Genomic DNA, 22,267 nt, shown 5'->3' with positions numbered 1-22,267 from the left:
GTATGGTTTTGTGTGCTTTTAATCTGCATGTATATGCTGGCACATAAACAAAGGTATATGCTTTGCACTAATATCTTAGTGTACTTTGTAATACAGTAACACCTGCATACATACAGGTGTAACTCTTAGGTCCGCCGTGTAAAACTGTCATCACCTGCACGTACAGTCGAAGTTTACCAGCACTTCACAGTGGCTGTTAGTACATCTGACTATATGCAACCAGAATTGTGTGTGCAGTCCTGGATACGTGCAAGGGAAAACTGAACTCTTTCTATGCAAGTGGTGAGCTGTTGAAAGGGGGGGGGGGAAAGGTCTATTGTACATAGAAGAGCAATTCTAGGGAATAACAACTGAATTTTCTTGTGTCACTGTTGTATAAAACTGAGTAGATTGACAAATATTTCATATTGCAATAGCTGTCGTAACACACTAGGTCAAAGATAATTTTAGTTCTGTACCTGTTGTTCTTCCCATTATTTAGTCTCACTCAGTCATAGATCAAATGGCTGGCTGCAATTGGAAAATGTAAAGCCTAAAGTGGTACTTTGTTTCTACAATCATTACCCAAACTAGATTTCATTTTAATAAGAAGTAAGAAATTTCCCAGAGCAAGATTTTTGGTATGCTTTAGAAGATTAATCTCCCTTTAAATAGAAAATATATGTTATCCTAAAAAAGAAATGGGCTGCCACAGCTGGGACTACAATCCCTCAGTTTGCTTAATTGCTTAGTGTTGCTTTTATAATTAAGACCCATTAACTTGTCACATATTGATAGTGGGGATGGACCCTGAAAAAAGCTTCTAGCCTCCTGTAGTTCTGATTGTTCCTAGGAATGCGTTAATCTTCTATTGTTATGGCAAAAGGAGTAGAGTACAGTAGAAAATTGATTCTTATAAAGTGCTAGAGTTTGACTAGTGGAACACGTGTGGTTCTGTATTGTTCAGTAGGCAGCTGATAGTTAGCTTTATTCCTTCTGATGGCATTTGTTAACCTCTTATAAAGAAGATTAGATATTCACCAGGAATTATAACACGGTGTGTTAGAAACCTCTTTTTTTAAAAGATAGGTTATGCAACAATTAAACTGGGGACCTTTGAGTCCAAAAGGTAATTCACAGTCTTAAGAACACTCTGAAGAGGTCTCCAAATGTTGTCATATACCTCTGGGTTAACTTTTTAGTTTCCTGAATGTATGCCAGAAAAAAATACCACCAGCTGAAATGAGCAAGATCATCTCAGGGAGGAAAAAACAATGCTCTGTAAAATAGCTTTTGAAGATCTGTAAAGGCCATTCTCTGCACTCCTGTAGTCTGTACAAAGATACTACAGTTTACAGTAATTCTTTTAATGTGCTTTCTTCTGTGCATCACACATACATAAATGATGATTTGCCAGGAGCTCTGGAATTAATTTCAGTCAATAACAATTTAGGATCAAGACTTGAACTGGAACATATGGCATCTTTTCCTTTTTAAAAAACAATATAAGTGATAGATGGAAAAAAATATCATTCATTCTTTTTTTTTTTTTTTTTGTATTACATTTAAAAAGCATCAGCATACAGGTAACATCAACAAAGCTGCTACCTGAGTTTTCCTTTTTAACAAGCTTTCTTCAAAAATAGTGTCATTGACACATCCACTGATTTTTATTCTCTCTAGAAACATTATTTTAATCAACTATACCTTTGAAAGAGCTGGTTTCCTGCATACATATTTTTCCCTGTTTTGCCGCAATTACTCTGGACAGTGTGAACTTGTGGCATAGCTGAAAAGATGAAAGCTGAATGTGAAGAAACCCTTTTGGCATGGCATCTGTGGCACACTATATTCTTTACTCATATATGCTACTTTGAGGAATTTAGTAAACAGCTAATGACTTCAAGGTTTTTCCAACAAGTTTGTTGGTCAAAGCTGGAAAGATTTTATCTAGGACAAGAATTTTCTGACATGTCTGTGTTGTTTTTTATGTACCACTATCTTTTGTTTTTATGATATGTTTTCTATGATGTGTTTGGTCTTGGATGCATTGCTATAAATCTAGTAAAATTATCTATCTTGGTTATTTTGTAAGACACAAAACCAAAACACTGTTTTAGAAGAAAATGTTTGACTTGCTGGAAAAGGACCCTTCTAGGCCTATTAGGCACACTGCAGAGCTTAGCAAATGGCATCCATAGAATAGTTGCTGGTTGTGGAAGCTACACAATAATCATAAGCCATTTTTGTGGTTCATTAGCAGTTAGAGACTATTTTGAAGTGATGTGTGCAATATGCAATATTTTCTCAGAAGCCTATCAAACAAAAAAAAGGAAATCTGATTAAAACAGTGTCAGGGAAAGCACTGGGATGTGCTGTTATAACTTGAAATCTCATTAGACTATAACAAGTTAAAGGCAGGGCAAATTTTATGCTTCAGCAAGTTATGAGGGTCTCTTTGACATTTTCAACCACAAATAATTAGTTCATGGTGATGATATTTCAGTTAGTTCCTTCTCTTGCAGCACAGTATATTGAAGCAGAGAAATCTGTTGGATGCAGATAAGCACTTGCTGAAAGTCATTATAAGGTAATAGGAAATTGTTCAGAGACCTCCACTAAAGCTTAAGTTGAATAACCGCAGGAGCAAAAACTACATACTAATGGTCCAATTACACTCACAACAACTTACACTTAATTATTATTTAATAATTTATAACTAAGATTATATAATGGTGTGTTTCACTGCTGGATTACGGATTTGAAGTAAACTGTGTATAAATTGAGGAGTATGTTCTTTTTCCTAGTGTAGTCTCAAACAGACATGGCAAATGGCATTATCTTCTGCTCAATTTGGAAGCATGTTTATTTAGGTTATTTAGGTTTATTTAAGTTAGTGATGAATGCAGTAAATGTTACTAATATTTTTATTTCTGTTGGCACAAGGCAGGAAATTACCTCGCTTTCTTGAAATGTCGATAAGGTTATTTGTGGAGGTATTGGGCTGTTTGCTAGTTAAACATCAGTACTGTTTATCTTATTTTAAAACTGAAGTGGAATGGAATGGTTGTGGTCATAGAGCAAATTGGAGCAGAGCCTGGAACAGATCTGTTCTGCATATTTTGAACTGCAGTGCAGTTGTTAATGCAAATAAGCTGTTTTCTTCTGGATTTATTAATGGGGAATTTGGAATATTTTTGCAAATGGTGCTAAAGGCAAGCAGTGAAGCGTATTTTAAAGTGTACATATATACCTTGATGGTTTGGTGTTTTTTCTTTTTGTTTGATTTTCTTTTTAAGAAAAACACTAACAAATCTCTGCTTAGGCAAAATACACTCTGAAACCTACACAATATTAAGTTTCTTCTTTTACATGGTAATTGAGTTCTGAAAAAGGGTCATTAGTTTTTTTCCCTCACTAAATACTGTATATTACACCCCTTAAAAATAAACAAAATAGTTTTAACAGAATTTCAGAGTTACTTGCTGGCAGGAAACTTGGAAGAAATTAACCTCTGAGGTCACAGAAGGCTACCATATGAGCCTGTAGTCTGTCCTCCCTTGAAAGTGAAGGAATCAGGATGTTTTCCACAAAAAACACCTCCTTGGTGGTAATCTTTTCACTAGCTCTCTGTTCCGATTTCTATATTGAGTCTTCTAGTCGGTCGAAAGTCAAAATGGGACAAAGCCAGGAAAGTGGCTTAATCCAATAGCATGACATTTAAGGGAGGTGCTAATTCCTAAGGGGTTATGATAGCTAGAAGGAGCAGTTTATATGGGAACATTTGTCTCGCTACAGTTCTCTAGATGTAAATCTCTTTTTGCTGAGTCTAGGCTGTCTTCAACAACTTGATGATGTTTAATCATTTAAAAAAGAACTCAAAACAGATTAATAAAATCCCCTAAAGTGGGGCAAAACAGTGATCATTTGTAAACTTTCTGAGTACAAAGTAAGACTTTTCTTTCTGTTCTTACAGAATCACAGAATGGTCAAAGTTGGAAGGGACCTCTGGAGATAACTAGTCCAGCCCCCTGTTAAAGCAGGTTCACCTAGACCAGGTTGTACAGAGTTCTGTCCAGGCACGTTTTTAATGCCTCCAGAGAAGAAGACTCCACAACTTCTCTGGGCAGTCTGTTCCAGTACTGTGTCAACCTCAAGGTAAAGAAGTTCTTCCTCCTGTTCAGAAGGAACATCTTGTGTTGCAGTTTGTGCCTGTTCCCCCGTCATGTCACTGGGCACTACTGAAAAGAGCCTGGCCCCATCTTCTTAACATCTTTTTTTCCTCTGAACTCTTCAGTGATATGCTCATTTCCCCTTTTCTGTGTACAAGAATGAGTCCTTTAAGCTGAAAGTGTATAGTCTAGTCCCATCTTTCATTGTATCTTCAGAACCATAAAATAAAAGCAATTAAATCTGGAAGAAAGGAGTTACCTGTTGCTTTGGTGTCTTTCAGAATAAACAATTAAATAAAACTGGTGAGCTCAATGAGGATGCACTATATGAATAGGCTTAAAACCTGACTGTCATACTGGATTGGTTTATATTACTGAAGGCTTGTAGAAGCCAGGTAATTGTCACACGGTAGAGGATGGCTGGGTTCAGAGAGCTGCAGGGGCTGCTCTGACAGCAGCACGATGGTTCTAAATAAGCTCTGCACATAATATTGTCTGCTGACTCTGAACAATATGGGATTCATTTACACTGTGGTGATACAAAAGGAAAAGAACTTCTGAAGAGCTGATAGGTGATGTTAATTCAGAAATATTTTCTTGTAAATAGTAGGTGATAACGACAAGAAAAAAACCTTTGTGTTGCTTAAGAGAAAATGATGCGTTCTGAAAGGGAGACAAAGTTAATACTAGACATAAAAATACATGGAAAAGAATGTAAGTGAGATCTGGAAAAGTCAGAAACACAAATTTGAAGAAAAAGGCATTACATCTGTGTGCCTAATCTAGAATGGTATAAATAATTGACAGAGCTAAATTTCAAATTGAAAAAATCCTATATTAAAAAATACAGAAGAAAATCCTTAGAGAAATGTCTGTTTTTACCCCATGTAGAATTATGGCTGATTTTAAATAAATACTTGTTAAAACAGAAAAATTACTATGTTGAAGAAAAGTATTTCTAGTATTTCAGTTTAGAAATTCCGCTTATTTGTCAATACTCTATACTTTCTTCCAGTCTGTCCAAACCCAGTAGAAATTAGTGAGCATTTATAGGACCATTTGAATAATCCAAACAAACTGAAGAATTTGTTTTTATGATGAAACAGGTGAAGTAATGCTTTTGAAAAAGTTAACAACTAAGGATCTGTTGTGAGCATAATTTGTTATGAACAGGCTTGATACTGACATTTAATTAATGTGGGTTGAATTCTAAGATTTTCTTTATGGCTGTATTGACAATTATCAGATAAAAAATTATTATAGGACTAACGTTATTTTCAAGATGATAACTCTAAAGACATTATTACACAACATGAAGGCCAGCTGAGAGATAAATTTGTAGGATTCTTCTGAAAAGAAATTATTATCATTCCTGAATCGATTAGTCATATTTTTTTTTCCTCTCCATACTTTTTCTTATTAAAAACCAAGGTCAAATTTTAATGACCGGTATTGTTTGACCTACCAATGTATAAATGCAAAAGACAACATAATAATATACCATATTACTCCATTAACCTTCAAGAGTTTGTATTCACAACTAGATCTGAGATTATATTAGCAAACAAAGTTCATTACAGGCTAATGCCATTGTGCAATACTCCCTCTAACGTATCCTTAATTTATGGCATTAATCACCAATGACAAAAAATTTAACCTTTTATGGCCTCCTTTAATGAAAACTAAGTCTCACAGGATGTCATATTATTTACTGCTATTGATGGCCAGCGTGCCAAATGAATGAATGCAACTTTCTGTTATGGTTTCTTTTGTGAGGGAAATTCTGTGAGAATCAGGGAAATACATTCATTTCCTATCCTAATCTAGAGTAAATTCTTCAAATGGAATTCTCCATGGCAACTAACACTGGAATTCTCAACCAAAACTAGTGAAATAAAGCTTTGTTCATCATCTTTTGCTCTCCAGAGAGGTGCTGTTAAATAGTGTGTTCTCAAAATTGAATTACTTAATTTACTCAAATTACTTATATTACTTCAGAGGACAAAAGGAAATAGATGTAGTAAAATCAAGAAATAGTTTTCATTTTTGTTTTCCACTAGATTTATTAGTAGGCTTTTTGGATGTGAGTATGAGTATAATGATCCCAATATGAAAGATGGTAGAGTAGACCTTTTTCTCAGAATTGTTAAATGGGCAATCTAAAAATGGTTTAAAATTTTAAGTTGCCTCAATCCCACAGAGATAATATTGTAAGGCTTTTCAATAAGAAAAGCCCTGTGTTGTATAATGTTTATTTTTTCATTTCATTTGTTACTAAGTACAACTGCAGCATGCAACACTGGCTTTTTATATTGTAAGAGTTCGTCCAATCCTGCTGTTTTTTTCCCTGAAGTTGTTATCTTCTCTTCATGAAAAAATAATGTAATTGATTGTGGTAGAAGTCAAAAATAAAGGATTAGGATGACTCCATGTGGGGAGTGGGCATTAGGAAATAATATAAAATCACAGAATGGTTTGGGTTGGAAGGGACCTTAAAGACCATTTGGTTCCAGCCCCCCTGCCATGGGCAGGGACACCTTCCACTAGTCCAGGTTGCTCAAAGCCCCATCCAGCCTGGCCTTGGACACTGCCAGGGATGGGGCATCCACAGCTTCTCTGGGCAGCCTCTTCCAGTGCCTCACCACCCTCACAGTAAAGAATTTCTTCCTCATATCTAATCCAAATCTGCCCTTTTTTAGTTTAAACCCATTGCCCCTTGTCCTATCACTACAGGACCTTGTAAAAAGTCCCTCTCCAGCTTTGTTGTAGGCCCCTTTAGGTACTGGCAGGCTGCTGTAAGGTCTCGCTGGAGCCTTCTCTGCTCCAGCCTGAACAACCCCAACTCTCTCAGGATTTATTCACAGGAGAGCTGCTCCAGCCCTCTGATCATCTTCATGGCCCTCCTCTGGACTCTCTCCAACAGGTCCATGTCCTTTTTAAGCTGGGGGACCCAGAGCTGAAGGCAGTACGCCAGCTGGGGTCTCATGAGAGTGGAGCAGAGGGTGAGAATCACCTCCCTTGACCTGCTGGTCATGCTTCTTTCGATGCAGCCCGGGATATGGTTGGCTTTCTGGGCTGCAAGTGCACATTTCCGGGTCACATAATGCTTTTATAAAAAACCATACCAAAAAAGGTTCACTCCTTTTAAATAAAAGTTGCATATCTTTCACCAACTGAGAAATTTCAAACACCATTTAAATGTTTACAATAAGAAAAATAGAGAGAAGTGTGTGTATGTCTTAGGAGGTGGGTGAGATGATGTAGTACGTATCAGAAGTAAACTGGCTAAAAATATGAGCGTTCCTAAAGGGTCACTGTGAGAGTGAGGGGCAGAATTATTTAAAAGGCAGGTGGGCTGGAAAAAACTTTGTTTATGACACTTTTGAGGAGCCATAATTAGTATGTTTGCAACTGCTTCATTTTTCATTTTGCTGCTTTGTTTAGTAATTAAAATACTTTAATTATGCACTCTTTGGAGAGCAGAATGAACAATAAATTTGTGACATTCTGATGCGAGTAAATTCTTTTGAGACCTCTCTACCTGTTATTTATATTTATTTACTTATTTATTTACATGTATTTTGTCAGTATTGTTGGTGGAACTTGCATGTTACATGTCTGGCTGCCTGACTCCTGCTTCTTGATTATTTGCAGAGCAGCATACTACTGCTGCCTTCTACTTAATATAAAAATGTGGATCAGGATGAAACATGAGTCTATGATACGGTGTTCCTATGGCTTGAGTTAGCAATTGCACCATGCACCTAGCCTCTCAAGAGGGAAAGGCTGGTTGGTAGCACATGCTAAAGCCCACACCAGCGCTGCTTTGTTCACCATGCTAACCAGGTTAAACAGACACTGGAATGTGCTGTGATCAGATCTAGCTTTCCCAACATAGATGTACTGAGAGCCAGGGCAGGTGTACTGAGACAAGACTGTCAGCTTTATTCTAATTTTAGTATCTTGCGAAGAGTATTGAGACTGAAGTCTGTGTTGGGCGATAGCCTAACTAGAAATAATTGGCTTGCAGGAGAAAACCTTTTTTCACTTGTGGTTTGTGAGACTTCCTGTGGAGCATTTCACTGTCTCCTAATTTGAAATGAGATACTGCAATAGAATTCACAATCCAGTCTGTGTCCACAGAGCAGGATTAGCGGGACCTGGGTCATACCCAAGAGACTTTATTCTAGAAGTTTCACAAATGATGAATGTGCTTGTCTTGAAAATTACTTAGTTGATGCTCTCTGGTTCAGCCATTGTGGGTGTTGGGCAGTCCTGACTAGCATGTGGAAGTAGTCTATGTGCTGTAAGTTAAAACAAAAGATTAGCATGTCTGCTTTTCTGTGAATACAGATGAAATAGATTAATATGGGACTTGAAACTGATACTGATTTGCTTTGAAAGATATATGTAGATTTAACTTAGGTTGAAAGCATGTGTGCAGCTCTAATGAAAGTACATTTTAGAATGTCATTTTCTGATGAAGGTATGTAATGTGTACTCACGTAGTTGGGTATATAAACCCTGCACTAATCATAGGTTCATCATGAGCCCCTTTTTGGAGTTGCTAGCTGTAAACTTGTGGGGGATCTTGAGAAGGGCCAATGTCTTGGTAGCTAGCACAGTATGGTGAGCATATTTCATGATGCAAATCTGTGTGGGTTACCTGTAAATGACTGAGCAATTTTCCTTAGGTCTGTGACTGAAATTTAGTCTCTTTGTAAAGCTCCCTTCTGTGTATCAACAAGTATTAAGTCTTTATACACTGAAATTGTGTGTAGATTGAGTGTAAAAGGCTTGAAGGAAGACTTGATGCTGAATGTGATTGCCATGAGTGGACACATGGAAAGAGTTTAGCTTGTTGAAACATTCCAAACTATTTGCAGTGGAAAGGACTATGGAAGTCTTGAAAGTTGAGAAGACAAAAACTTTCTTTGATTACTGTGCGTAATCAATTCCCACCCCTCCCCATCAAATGCTGGTCTACCTATCCTTGCCCAATTTAGCTTTGTCATTGCATTTCTGCTATTCATCTTACTTACAAAAGTGGTGACGGGGATCTGTTTAACTAACTTGTTTGTAGTGCTTCAGCATTAAAGCTTTGGGATCCAAGTTGTGTCATCCTTTGTAACAAAGCAGCACGTGGTTGTATCTAACATTTTATACCTAAAGAGTAAGCCAAAACTTTTGGGTTTCTCAATTTAGGAGGAAGAAGACCGTCCACTCTGGATTATGCAAGAGATGGTAAATGCCTTTGAGATGGAGCAGACTGTTGCCTCAAAATCAGCAAAAAAGAAAGTGGAGTGCATACTATTTTTTCTCCAGCACGACTTGGCTACACTTCTTCCTCTTCCTGTCCTTTATGGGTCTTACAGCTTCTCTCATTTGGAAGTATTGTTTGATTGGAGAAGCAGGTAAGGAAACTCCATCTGCTCCTCGGAACAACTGGGTTTTATCTGATGCATGTATGAAAGGAGTGCAATTGTCCTCTATGCCTGTTCATATAGTTTTGTTGTCCTTCAGCTGTGGATGACAATAAATAGTGAATAATTTAAATTAAATATGCAACAAACATGTTGTAAGCATGTTATATGTGGTGCTATATGGTTTTGGGCTTCAGTTCTTTGAAGTCTAAGGTGGGGTTATGTTCCCTACTCTCATGTGAGAGGATGAGCTCCATTGTTCCTTTCCTGAAATGGGAACTGTTAGAGGAGGGGCTAGGAACGCCTCTCCTGAAAGCACCTAGCAGTATGTGTGAATCCTATTAAGATAAAGCAGTTATTTCCTGACTATATTTAAGGGGTGCTTTCAGAATAGGGGTTTGTGGTCATCTGTCTTACAGCACAACTGGAGCTTGATCAGGGCACATATGCACTCTTCTAGCTCTTTTCACTTCTGTAAGTCGTTAACTGACTGGAAATAGTTTGAATCTGTAAAATTAAAAAACTTGATTCACGTTGCTGTGTGATGTACTTCCTACTTTCTGCATATTTGTATCTTTATGCACCACTATGTTGAAAGAAAATCTTATGACTATTAAGCTCCATATAGACCATGTAGTTATGTTATCAGAGGCCTGATGGTACAAAACCTTCATTATGTCCAGAATCTTAAAATACATGAGTATAAATATGAATTTACTGCTTTAGGATTTACAACTGTGATATTGTTATCCCATACTTATGAAATGGGGAAAAAAATGCTTCTGATTTTGCTGCTAGTATTACAGGTTCCTATAATGGTTTTGGAAGATGTGCTATTTAGTTAAATTCAGATTCAAAGGATTCTTTTCATGCATGAAACAGGTAGATAGTGTCTATCACAAGAATGAGAATAAGGAAAGGAGATGAATGCGGTAGATTTTTGTGAGTTTATATTATATACAACATTTCATGAAAGACATACTGCAAACATGGTTTCACCTTCTAAGCACATACTTTTAAGCATAACTAGCTTGGGATCAGAAAACTGCAACAGGTAGGCTAACTAGTCTAAATGTAGTCATCACATAAATTGATTTGCTACTGGGAGTCTTTGAATTTTAATGGTTACAATAGAATAAGGCAATGCGATCTGAATCTGGTTAAATTTCCAGGAAAAAAACTGATTTATCACTGCATCTGATGTGGAATTGTCTAGTATCCTGTTATCTTATAGGGAGCAAAGACTGACGTAATGAAAAATATTTAAATCATGATTTCTGAGGAGCTATATCGTGGGGATTTAGTTAAAAGACAATTTCTCCCTCTAGAAACCTTGATTTGCACACATTTTTCACCTCAGGTGTGTATTACAAGATTTCTAGCATGCAGACCTTTAGCAGACAGCATGCTGTTTGTTTATATTTATAATTGCTAATCCTTAAAGGAACCTGTTTTGTTATCAAAATAAAGTCTCTGCAGAACGTGTGCCAGGACAATAGTCACTGTTGCATCAAAGGTCTAGTACTAATCAAGTAGGTGGAAAAAATCCCATAAAGATAAAGAGAAGTGCCTGGAGGGAGTGTTTTGTGTCAGCCTTCCCTGCACAGTATGTCATAAGGATTTAGCTGAGGCTGAGAGATTTTTACTTAACTGCTTTATGTACGGGAATGTGTGCAGCTCACAGAGCTTGGTATGCAGAACTCAGAGTTAACTTAAAAAGAATTATACAAGATGAGTTGTAAAAAGATTAAAACTTTGACATTTAGTGAAGCTGATAAACTGTTAGGAATATACGACTGCAGTGAAATGAAACACTTCCATGCAAGGATTTAAAGGAATATGCAATTGTGACGTGACAAAGCAGATACCTACATTTATCTGTGTAGCTAATGACAAATGATGATAGTAATTTCTGAAACACTGAAGAAACAAACTCTTAAGAGAAGGAGGCTTTGAAAAAGTGAAATCTACCTTTAGCTAAACTTTAGCTATGCCACAGCAGAAGAACCATACTGATGCTTGAAACATCCCAGAAAATACTTGATTTCAGACTAAAAGTTAAATAGAAACCTACCATGATCTTAAATATTTCAACAGCTTCTGTGATTATTTTTATTGAGAATTCTGTGTTCCATTACTGTAGTTCCAGAAGACTTCATTGGAAATTCATTACTTTTCCCTCTTCCACATGTTGTGAGGGAAGTATTCCACATTTCTGAAGTAATAGATGAAGCACAGTGAGATGTCAGAGGAAATGCGGGAAGTTTCAGTGATATAGGGTTCTAATTCTAAATCTTCAAACTCTCCTAGTGCACTGTTCTTTCTTTTACATGACTATTATAATGTATAGCTGTTAATATAGTATCTATGTATATGTGGATATTTTTAAGCAAAATTTCTTTCCTCCTTTAAGCAAACGTTTTTTGTGAAAGTGATTTTCCCAAGTTTATATTCTTTGAGACTAGGGAAGAGTAGCCCAACTGCAGATAATATTTGCCTGCATTGCTGTAGCCCCAGTGCGTATCCGGTTGTCCGTTATTAGGCTCTGTCCAAACCTGAAGACTTAGTCTTTGCTGTAATACAACCACTCAAGTTTATTGTGAGGGAGACTGGGCTAACCACTAGAGGCTGAGGCAGGGTGGCTAATGCCAGCCCTTCTTTTTCCACAGCCCTCTCACCAGCAGTGAACCAGTGAGAGAAGAGGTATGGCTGGCCCCCTGCACTCTCACTCTGATGAACCTACACTTCTGTTCAGAACTGTTAGTCTTTTGCTTTGTTCACTTACCTTATGCATTCTGAGTACCTGCATTGTTGCAATTTGAAGGATGAATGTTTTTTTCCCCTAAATGTAGCAAATCTGCCCAACATTATGTTTCACAGGTTAAGAAAGAGTCTGAAATGAAGCTGAGTAGAAGGGTATGAAAAGAAAAACTACTAAGATTAGGACTTTGCAGCCAGAGAAAGTAATAATGCCACCCCTTTCAACATAGTCCCTTTCAACATAAGGCCTGGAGGACATCACACAGAATTATATTCAAAACAAAAGGAGATTTTTTTTTCAGAAAAGCTGGGAGCAGCTGAAGACCTAGAAGTGCCTAGAAGCTGTGGATAAATGGCTTCAGAAAATGATTGCATAAATATTTGGATAGGAAAGTTCTCAAAATTAAGTATAAGGGCATCATCTCTTGTTCAGGAATCCTCTGAGCTGCAATTTATTAGAAGAATATCTGGGGGAAGCATCATTATATGCGAACCCTTGTCTTACTGCTGAGAATAGATCCTGAATTGTGGATGTGCATGTTGTCTGACCCGGCAACCTTTCCTACGTTCTTGTTCAAAGGAAAGTCAGTCTTAACTTACGGTTGTAACTATGTAAGCAAGCCCTTCTTTGAGTGTGTTCAAACCCTTGACTGAGCTAAAGTTGTTGCCTGCTGTTTAAATCCTCCCGTGCTGTCTTTTCTTCACTTCTATCTCCTGACACTTTGACTTCAAACCAGGTATCTTCATTTACTTTGCATAACAAAACCTGGCTGTATATATCACCTGAAACTTCATCCACATTTAAATCCATGTCATGTTAAACATCTCTTTTTGTTCAGGAAAGAGAAGGTAACGCTTCTTTATTCTTAGCTTCTTAAGAGGTTACAGTGCAAACCCATGTGCCAATGGACACAAAAAAAGGTCACTAAGGTTTCTTTAGTAACAGTTGCAGTCAGGGTTATAAAGAATCTATAGAGAATCCATTCATGTAGTAAAATGATTGAAGAAGTCTCCATTTTCACCTAGATCTTTTTTGTCAATGTATGAGATCGGGGGGAATGGTTTGATCCGTAACCCATCTGACTATTCCGCAGCAGGCTCTGATGAGAACCTTTAGCAGTTTGTGCTTCATTTAAAAAATAACGTTTTTTGTGATTGTTTTTGTTTTTTTTTTATGAAATACAAATCTAATTTAAAAGTAAGAGCTGAGGAAAAAATTCTATGCCGCCCATAACAAAAGGAAATGCTTAGTGTCCATTTTATGCAATCATGAATTAAACACTAGTTTCACAGCACAGTGACCCATGCTTGCTTCTCTGACTTTTTGCTGCTTCACACTGAGATGTTGATTAATCTAGAAACAAGATTTCAACTGCTTCAAGTTGAAAAGAAAAGCAAGGCAATAAATTAGCTTTTCCAGTTAAAGCAGGAAATAAAAAGGTAAGGGGAACTGAAATGAATTAACAGTAGATAGCTAAAATATTCTGACTTAGTGGTGCCAAACTACTGCAAGTCTGATGTCCTCGTTAGCACAAATGCAGCTTCTTAATTGCCATGATCTTTCTTCCTTTTCTTTTTCTTTTTTTTTTTGTCCCAGTGAGCCATTGAAACAAATATTGCATTAAAGTATTCTAACGAGACAAAGCATAAAACCAGTTCAATGACCGTAAGTCCAGCATGTCTGACTCTTGCAGGAAAAATTTGAGTTGAAGTATCAAAGCAGCAGTATGCCATTTTCCTTTATATGCTGGTAAAGGTGACAGAAAAGCATTGAGAACCCTTGCAGCCTATTGAACTTCAGCAAATTATCTTCTGCGGTGTAAGAAGCCACCTGTGAACTGGAGTTCCATTATAAAGTTAAAGTGAACCAAGAAAACCAAACAGAAACCCTCTTTAACTCAGTCTGCAAGTCAGCTCAGATTGGCCCTGAGGTTTCTCCACAGTGTGAAGCTGGCTGTTCTTCTTAATTGTCCCTGCCTTACACACATTAGTTGCAAGTGAAGCGTGTTGCCTAATTCAAAGAAATAGATTTCAATCAGAAGATAAAAGGCACTCAGACATGGTAGCTATAGAAAGGAAACCTTTTAGGTGGCAAGAAAACTATAAAGCTTTCCTAAATATTAATGTATTTCTTCTTCCATCAACTTGCATGTCTCTAAAACGGAATCAACAGTTTAGTGAACTCTGCTGTGATTGCTCTGGATTCAAGTAAAATTTAACAACCCATAAACCAATGGAAGTTTTATTTTAAACCAGATGATGTGCATAATTTTCCTCTGTCAAATACTGAATTCTATTGATAGCAATGAGATTAAAAAATATTCACAGTTAATCTAAAATAAAATATTTACCATAAAAAAATCAATTTGAATACAAATTGGGGTGACTCTTCATTAAAATGAAAATGCATATAAGCCTACAAAATTCACTTGCACTTATTGACTATAGAAAACAGTTATTGAAACAAAATTTTTCATCATAAAAGCAATAATGGTGGGTCAAAAGGCTTTTAATAGCAACAGCATTAGCTATACCTTCCTTTAGGGAGTTGCTGGGAATGTCTCTTTCTGTAAGGACATCTGCAGCTTTGAAAGCTTTGCTTGTGACACTCTGGAGGCATTGTGCAAAGCCTGTGAGAATGGTTATTCTTTTATCCTGTTCCCTCCAGATATCACTGATTTGCTTATGGAATTTGAGGTTCCCTAAAATGGTTACAGCAATATTCTTTTTAAAGAGGATTAATGTCCTTTAAATTTAGTGCTGTATTAATTACAACGCAATCTTTATTTTTTAGATTTTTAATATCTGATAGAAATTCTGTGGCTTTGTAAACATATGGGATTTTTTTTTTTTGGGTGGTGGGTTTTGTTTTGGTTCCCCTCCTCACTTGGTAGGGAGCGAATTAGCCTTGGACTAATGAGGGGTAAGGTGAGAATAGGTTAAAATGATCTTTTTATTCTGAAGCTGGAATTGACAGATTTTCTGGTAGGAAATATGTCAGAGCACAAGTGATTTCTGATCAAGGACTTGCATTATCTTATCCAAAAAGTAAGAACTGGAGAAAATGATCAATAAAGCAAACAGAGTAATTCAGAAATAAAAACAGTGATAGGGAACTGCTGTGGTCATTCTATATAAAGTAAGTCATGGGACTTTATACTCCAGTTTAAACTTTAAAGAGTGAAAAATTCAAGTAGTGGGGAAACTTTGGTCTGACAAGTTGGTCATAGGATGTTTTAGGAGTTGAAAATCAAAGATGATGCTCATATGGGCATGTCCAGCTCCTAAATACAATGTAGTGGCTTTTTGCGCAAAAGATGGACGTGGCGGGAACAGTAATTTCCTGTGTTACTGCCTAACTTTTCTCTCCTTTGGAAGACAGGAAAACAAGGTATGGAAACTTTTTTTTTTTTCCATAATAAATTTACTATCAGTGGAAATGTTCTCTCTCACTGTAGTTGAGTCAGCCAATTAACTATACTTAAAGGTCATTCCTACCAAATGCTGAATGCACTAAATACATTCTTTGACAGAAGCAAGGTCACCTGTTCCATATGTTTGCTTTCATTGTTAATAACATGCTCATTTTTTATGAATGTTAAGCTAAATTAATGTAATTATGTGTGACAGCTAATTTTCTGAGTGATAGGGAAGTGTTTAGGGAGTAGATTTTTAATACCGTGAAGAATCATCTATATGTTGAAAATTGCAGCCTGGTAAATAGGTTTGTACTGGTGAGGACAGCTCACCAAACAAGTCAGCTGAGGGAACAAATTAATAATTAAGGTATTGAGATGTAAGGATATAAAAAAAAAATAAATAGTTTAGGTCCTTGGAGGACAGGAGAACTGCTGTTCTGGGTTTGTCTTGTTTTTCTAAAGAAAGAATAATTCACAAGCAGAGGTCAACTGTTATTAGAGAAAATGCACAACAAATCTGGTTGGCTTTTTAACTTTTCAGTGTCAGCCTCTAAGGACATGGGATGGGATTTTCATGTTTCTATAATGTGTCTCTTCCTGAAATTACTGGGGTTCTATTTACACGTTGATCACTTTGTGTTGGAGAAGTTCATAGTGAACTGTTTCCTGTGGGAGGAACCCCACGCTGGACCAGGGGAAAAGTGCAAGTAGGAATGTGCGGCAGAAACAACATGTGATGAACTGACTGTAACCCCCATTTGCCATCCCCCTGCGCTGCTAGGGGGGAGGAGGCAGAGAAACTGTGAGTGAAGTTGAGCCCCAGAAAAAGGAAGGGGTGGGGGGGAAGGTGTTTTTAAGTTTTGATTTTTAGTCCTCATTACAATACTCTGATTTGAATGATAATAAATTAATTTCCCCAAGCTGAGTCTGTTTTGCCTGTGATGGTAATTTCTGAGTGATCTCCCTGTCCTTATCTTGACCCACGAGCCTTTTGTTATATTTTCTCTTCCCATACGGTTGAGGAGGGGAGTGACAGAGTGGCTTTGGTGGGCACCTGGTGTCCTGCCAGGGTCAAACCACTACACAATAAGTGTCTGAAAAACCGTCTCATTCTAGGAAGTATTAACAAGCAGTGGTGTCAAATCTGACTGTGAAGGATATTTATTACACATCTCAAGTAACAGAATTGAAAACTTAGTAAGAAATACATACTTTTTTCCAAAGAGTGATAATTCATCCAAATGCCTTAGTTTTGAAATAATTTTCGTTCAAGTATTTATAGCCATGTCTTTTCATCTTGTATGGCTTTCTTAAGAGAAGAATTTCTGCTTTGGCATATGAATTGTAACTGCTGATTTGACCTTTCAGCTACTGTAATCCAAATCCCTCCATCAAACGGAATACAACATGGCAGTAATCACACCATGCCTTATCTTAAATAGCTTCAGTGATGGTGCCATAAATTGGCAATGTATTCTTGTGGTTTTTATTCTCATGGGAAAACAAAATGTTTTCTAATTATCATATTTGTTTTAGCTCCTGATAAGAGGATAGGATGTCTCATGTTTTTTTGTTCATCTCCCACAAACTTCTGCAAGGGAAGGCATGATTGCTATATTTATTCATCAGAAATGAGTTATTTTTTGTAGTATTAGTCAACAATTTCCCATTTAGGATTTTGTAGTGTTTAGTGAAGGTAACCTCATTGTTGGCTCCAGAAAACCCCGTAAAATATGCTGGATTTCTCACTACATAACCATATGACCAAAAATTGTGAAGTTGGAATTTATGGAACAAACAGATACTGTATCACTAAAGATAAAAGGACACAACACAGTCCTGAAAGAGTATTCTTTAAGTGTTGATTCATAATCTCTGTTAACTGCCTTTGGTTAATGTTTATTAAACAGAAAAACCCCTATTTTTTCTTTATTTTGCTTTATAGAAATAGTATGAAATGAGATTGAATATCAAGTAATATTAATTTTATCTTTTTCCATGGACAACTTTGATTCCAAAAATTAGGAGAGAATATTTATTTCTATATACAAGAATATAAGAAGTGTATGGAATTCTTCGTGTTCTGCAGGTGATATGACTCGCTTTCTGATGTATTCTGCAATCCTTTATTTTTACTGAGTACTCAGTTGTTGCCATACTGCTGGGAGGTTGTAAGAGGTGCTCACTGGACATGAAGTTGCTGGTTCTTTGCATGAATGTGATTTCTTGTTGAGATATCTGCCACTATGGTAGGGAAGGGTCATATGAAGTCTAAAAATGTCCTGAAGTCCAATTCCAGTAAATGGGAATTAGGAAGTAAGCCAAAGTAATATTGAATGTGTAAAATGTGGATGATGTAAAAAAAAAGTCTGTGATGAGAATTGGAGCAAATGTTAAAGAATTGTAATCTGGATTAGCATTCTGGCATTCAAGATTATGACTACATCAGAAGTTATTTTTTGTATAAAATCAAGTATTGAATCCAGTGAGGTGGTCTCAGTCACCTTAGTGTGACATTCAACTTTTCACCTATATGTTTAGGATATTAACAGCATAACTCAAGATAAAATTTGGTGCTTTTTATCCTGAGGCGGTTGCATGGACATGTTTGCTCCTTATATGATGCATGAATGCCTGCTTGGAGGAAGTCCATGGGCTATAGCCCTGAGGAGAAGAGAGGTCCAGGGAAGTTGGTTAATTTTCAAGGATCGCCACCTCCAAGTGAAAGAATAGTCCACTCTGATGAGCAGGATGTCAAGCAAAGGTGTTAGGATGCACTGTTCATTTTGAACGAGTAGGGAGCTCCTGACAGAACTAAAACATAATGAAAAGGATGTGTACCAGAAGTGGGAGCACAACCAGGTGATCCAGGAGGAACAGAGAGACGTGATTTGAGCCGTATGGTGACAGGCATAGAAAAGTCAAAATGTACTTGGAGTCTGAAGATGTTAAGAGCAACAAGAAAGGCTTCTATAGGCATATCAGCAGCAAAAGAAGAGTAGGGAAAATGTGGGTTTGCTGTTGAGAGGGGCACAAGATCTGGCAACAGAGGACATGGAGAAGGCAGGCATGCTGAATGAATGTCTTGTCTTGGTCTTTATTGGCAAGACTGGCCTTCAGGAAACCCGAGTCCTTTAGACCAGTGGGAAAGTGCAGAGCAAGGAAGTCATACCCTTAGTGTAAGGGGATTGGATTAGGAGACTTTTAAACAAATTGGACATGGCACCTGATAAGCTGTATCCATGAATGCTGAGGCAGCTGGCCAAGGTCATTGCAAGTCAGTTGGGAGAGCTTCCTGAAGACTAGAAAGAAGCAAATGTTCCTCATATCTTCAAGAAGGGCAAGAAGGAAGATGGAGAGAACTACAGGCCAGTCAGCCTTACCTCAAACCCTTAGAAGATGATGGAGCAAATTTTCCAGAAACCACTTCCTAACATGTGGAGGACAAGAGGGGTGATCAGGAGCAGTCAGCGTGGTTTTCTGAAGGGGAAACCATGCTGAACCAAGCTGACTGCTTTCTCTGATGACATGACTAGCTCATTGGATGAAGGGAGAGCATCGGTGGTTCTTATCTTTACGAGGCTTTTAACACTGTCTCCTGTATCATCCTTACAGACAAACTTAAGATGTATGGATTAGTAAAGAGGACAGTGAGGTGTACTGAAAACTGACTGAACACCTGGGCTCCAATGGTTGTGATCACTGTCACAAAGCTGAGCTGTAGGCCACTCACTGGATGTTAATATCAGTCAATAACCACGTAATACAGTATAGAATAAGTTAGAAAATGACCAAGTAAATCCAAATTCAGTATTTTAAAGTAATGCATGTTAACTGCAAAAATGAGTAGTATTTTTATTAGGAAGCAAACCCTCAGCTTGAAAAATGGAAGCAACCATTTTTTTATATCTTAGAGAAGCCATTAGAAAGAGGTAGAACACATTAAGATAGATTTGCCCAAACCCAGGTTACAAATACCACTTCAAAGAACTTGTTCTGCAATACTAGTGAAGGAAAGTGAGTGATGTGAAAAAATTGTGTTTTCTGAAATCCCCAAAGTACATAAGTGGGGAAAAAAATATTTACCAACTGTTCTATATGTTTAAGCATGAGTCTTGTCGATGCCTGCCTGAAAGAATAACTGTTACATGGTCATTGAAATGTTGTTAGCTGTATTGTTGTAAATGAGCATGACACGTTTCATAAGTATAGCAAAGAAATATTTCAACATATTTGACAAAGAAATCCTATTTAAATATAGCAATTACACAGAGAGGCTGGTACTTTTCATTTGACAATTTGGAGACCACTTTGTGATAATTCTTAAGAAAAAAAATTCATACATAGATTACAGTAGCTCAGGTATGAAAGAGAAAACTGCTGGTTTTTGTCAGGTATCCCTCTAATGTAGACATTGGCCACTTCTTTCTGAGAAAGAGTAGTCTTTCATTTTCAATCTGATCCACGGTTCTGATTTAACAGTATAACCTACACTCTGAGGGAAAAGAAAATGCAATTATCGGCTGGCTCTGATTTAGCTGTGGGAATGGGTAAGTGGCAGCATGTGATACAGGTTAGGCTGCCTTCAGTTTTCTTTCAAGTTTCAGTGGCTTGAAAGGGCTCTTTACAAGAATGTTGATTTTTCTGGGTTTTACATCGCTTCCCCCACAACCCTTGTGTGTCCCACTCTTCCTAAGGCGTGCTTATTTGCCAGCCTTCTCGTTTTGCATGTCCATCTCGCCTCTCACTGCTGCTCAGCAATCCTTCATGCAAAATTCCCAAGGACTGTAGATGGAAATATGACAATATGCACATTTGAAAAGTTCCGCAGATTTAAGGGAGCTGTTCATTCTACTTTGCTTTTCCAAGTAAAATACGTTTCAGAAGAGATCCGCTCTCTTAATATATGTGATCTTACTTGATGGGAGTAAAGTTGCTATTGTGCTTTTGAAGTGTTTCAATTCAGCATTCTTTTTTCTGAGACTTGCAGTATCAATGGTATATCTTATAGTCATGGAGTGATGACCGTGTATTTCATTTTTATAACATAGGCAGATACTTTATTTATGTTTTATGCAAAATAACGTAGCCAACATAATTAGATGGTAATTTGTGACTTCCAATGTAAACATTTTAGGAACTGTGTAGTCAGAAGCAAGTGCTAATTAGAGAGCTGTTAGCTAAACATATATAATTGGGAACAGACTGACAGGCTATTACAAACAGCAGGCTATTTATAACTCCATGCTGTTTTTAAATTATATTTTCTTTAATAGACTTTGGACAATGCATAAGAGGAGAGTTTCATGACTTGATCTGCACTTTAATTTCTTTAAATAAAATGAAACCTTGCAAATGTGAATGCCACACAGGCTAACTGTGATAATTAAAAAGTATTATTAACTAGATGACTTTCTGGCTGTGCCATTTTCTAATTTCTTTAGGAGTGTGGACTCCCCAAAGAGAGTTATAAATTCAAGTATTACTTAATTACGCTTTTAACAATAAAGGGCACTTTAATCAGCAACCTCTCAAAAGCCCTTGTCTTGTAGTCATTTATTCAAACAATGAAAAAGTCAAGAGATACTTATATTATAAGGTCTTCTGAAAGTACAATGTACCTATTCACAGGCCCTAATTTATGTTGTAGCTGTTCCTATGGATACTTACCTTTTCATATCAATATAAAAATATTATTTTAACTGTTTCAGCTGAGGTGTGATTTACTACAAGGATTTTTTTGCTTTTTAAAAAAAAACTTGGAAGATACCTGGGCATTGTGATCATGCTAATAGATAGGGGTGAATATGTGAATTCTGATAGTTGTCCACTAAAGAAAGTATTATATTTCAGAAGGTGGAAAAGCTAAATGTACCCTGGAGACAGTTTAAAGTTGAATGAGTGTTTTTATCTGGATTTTCGAGGGAGAAGTGTGTTAGTTTCTTTTTAGGATAGCTTCTCTTTGGAAGCTGGGAGAAGAATTGATGAGGGTGCTGGAGGGGATCCTGTGAGGCTGGTAGGATGCTGGTGGGTGTTGGCAAGTTCACGCTACACGTGCAGGCTCAGCTCAGGCCCCAGCAGGGTCTATGGAGGATGAGGCAGCCATGGACTTTAAAAGTTGCACGGAACTCTCCATTTATAGAGAAGAGTCACTTGTACAGGTGAAGAGTACTTTCCAAGACCCGAAGGAAGAAAGCCTTCTGCGGCGAATGAAGAGACGGGACGCAGCTTGATGCAAGCAAGTTGTCCGTTTATTAGTGATTTTCTTACAATTATATACGTTTCTATCTTCTACATATTACACACTGATTGGTTAAATCTTAAGCGTAAAAACCACTGATTGGTTGACATTTAAGGCACACCGTTAAAACAATAAGAACTGATTAGTTTACCTTGTCATAGCAACAATTTCTATTCTAAGATTAAGGGGTTTCTTCCTACGTGACTTTCTTAATTAATAAAGTTCCTTATCGGCACTATCCGTTCCCTTATCTGGCTACTTGTTCCTCTTTGT

The 22,267-nt window shown here is 37.1% G+C and overlaps 1 long non-coding RNA gene across 1 annotated transcript in view; it reads left to right on the top strand.

Annotated features, from left to right (window-relative positions):
• LOC129785663 (uncharacterized) overlaps positions 1 to 22,267 on the top strand; it is a 316,952-nt gene that overhangs the window by 46,710 nt on the left and 247,975 nt on the right. The window contains exons 3-4 of the long non-coding RNA XR_008749831.1: positions 3,956 to 4,137; positions 9,357 to 9,565. This is a non-coding gene — a long non-coding RNA (uncharacterized LOC129785663). The remainder of the gene's footprint in view (positions 1 to 3,955; positions 4,138 to 9,356; positions 9,566 to 22,267) is intronic.

The sequence above is a fragment of the Falco peregrinus genome, chromosome 14 (assembly GCF_023634155.1).
Source record: "Falco peregrinus isolate bFalPer1 chromosome 14, bFalPer1.pri, whole genome shotgun sequence".
NCBI classification, from domain to species: Eukaryota; Metazoa; Chordata; class Aves; order Falconiformes; family Falconidae; genus Falco; species Falco peregrinus.
This window is presented reverse-complemented; position numbering and strand designations above follow the sequence as displayed.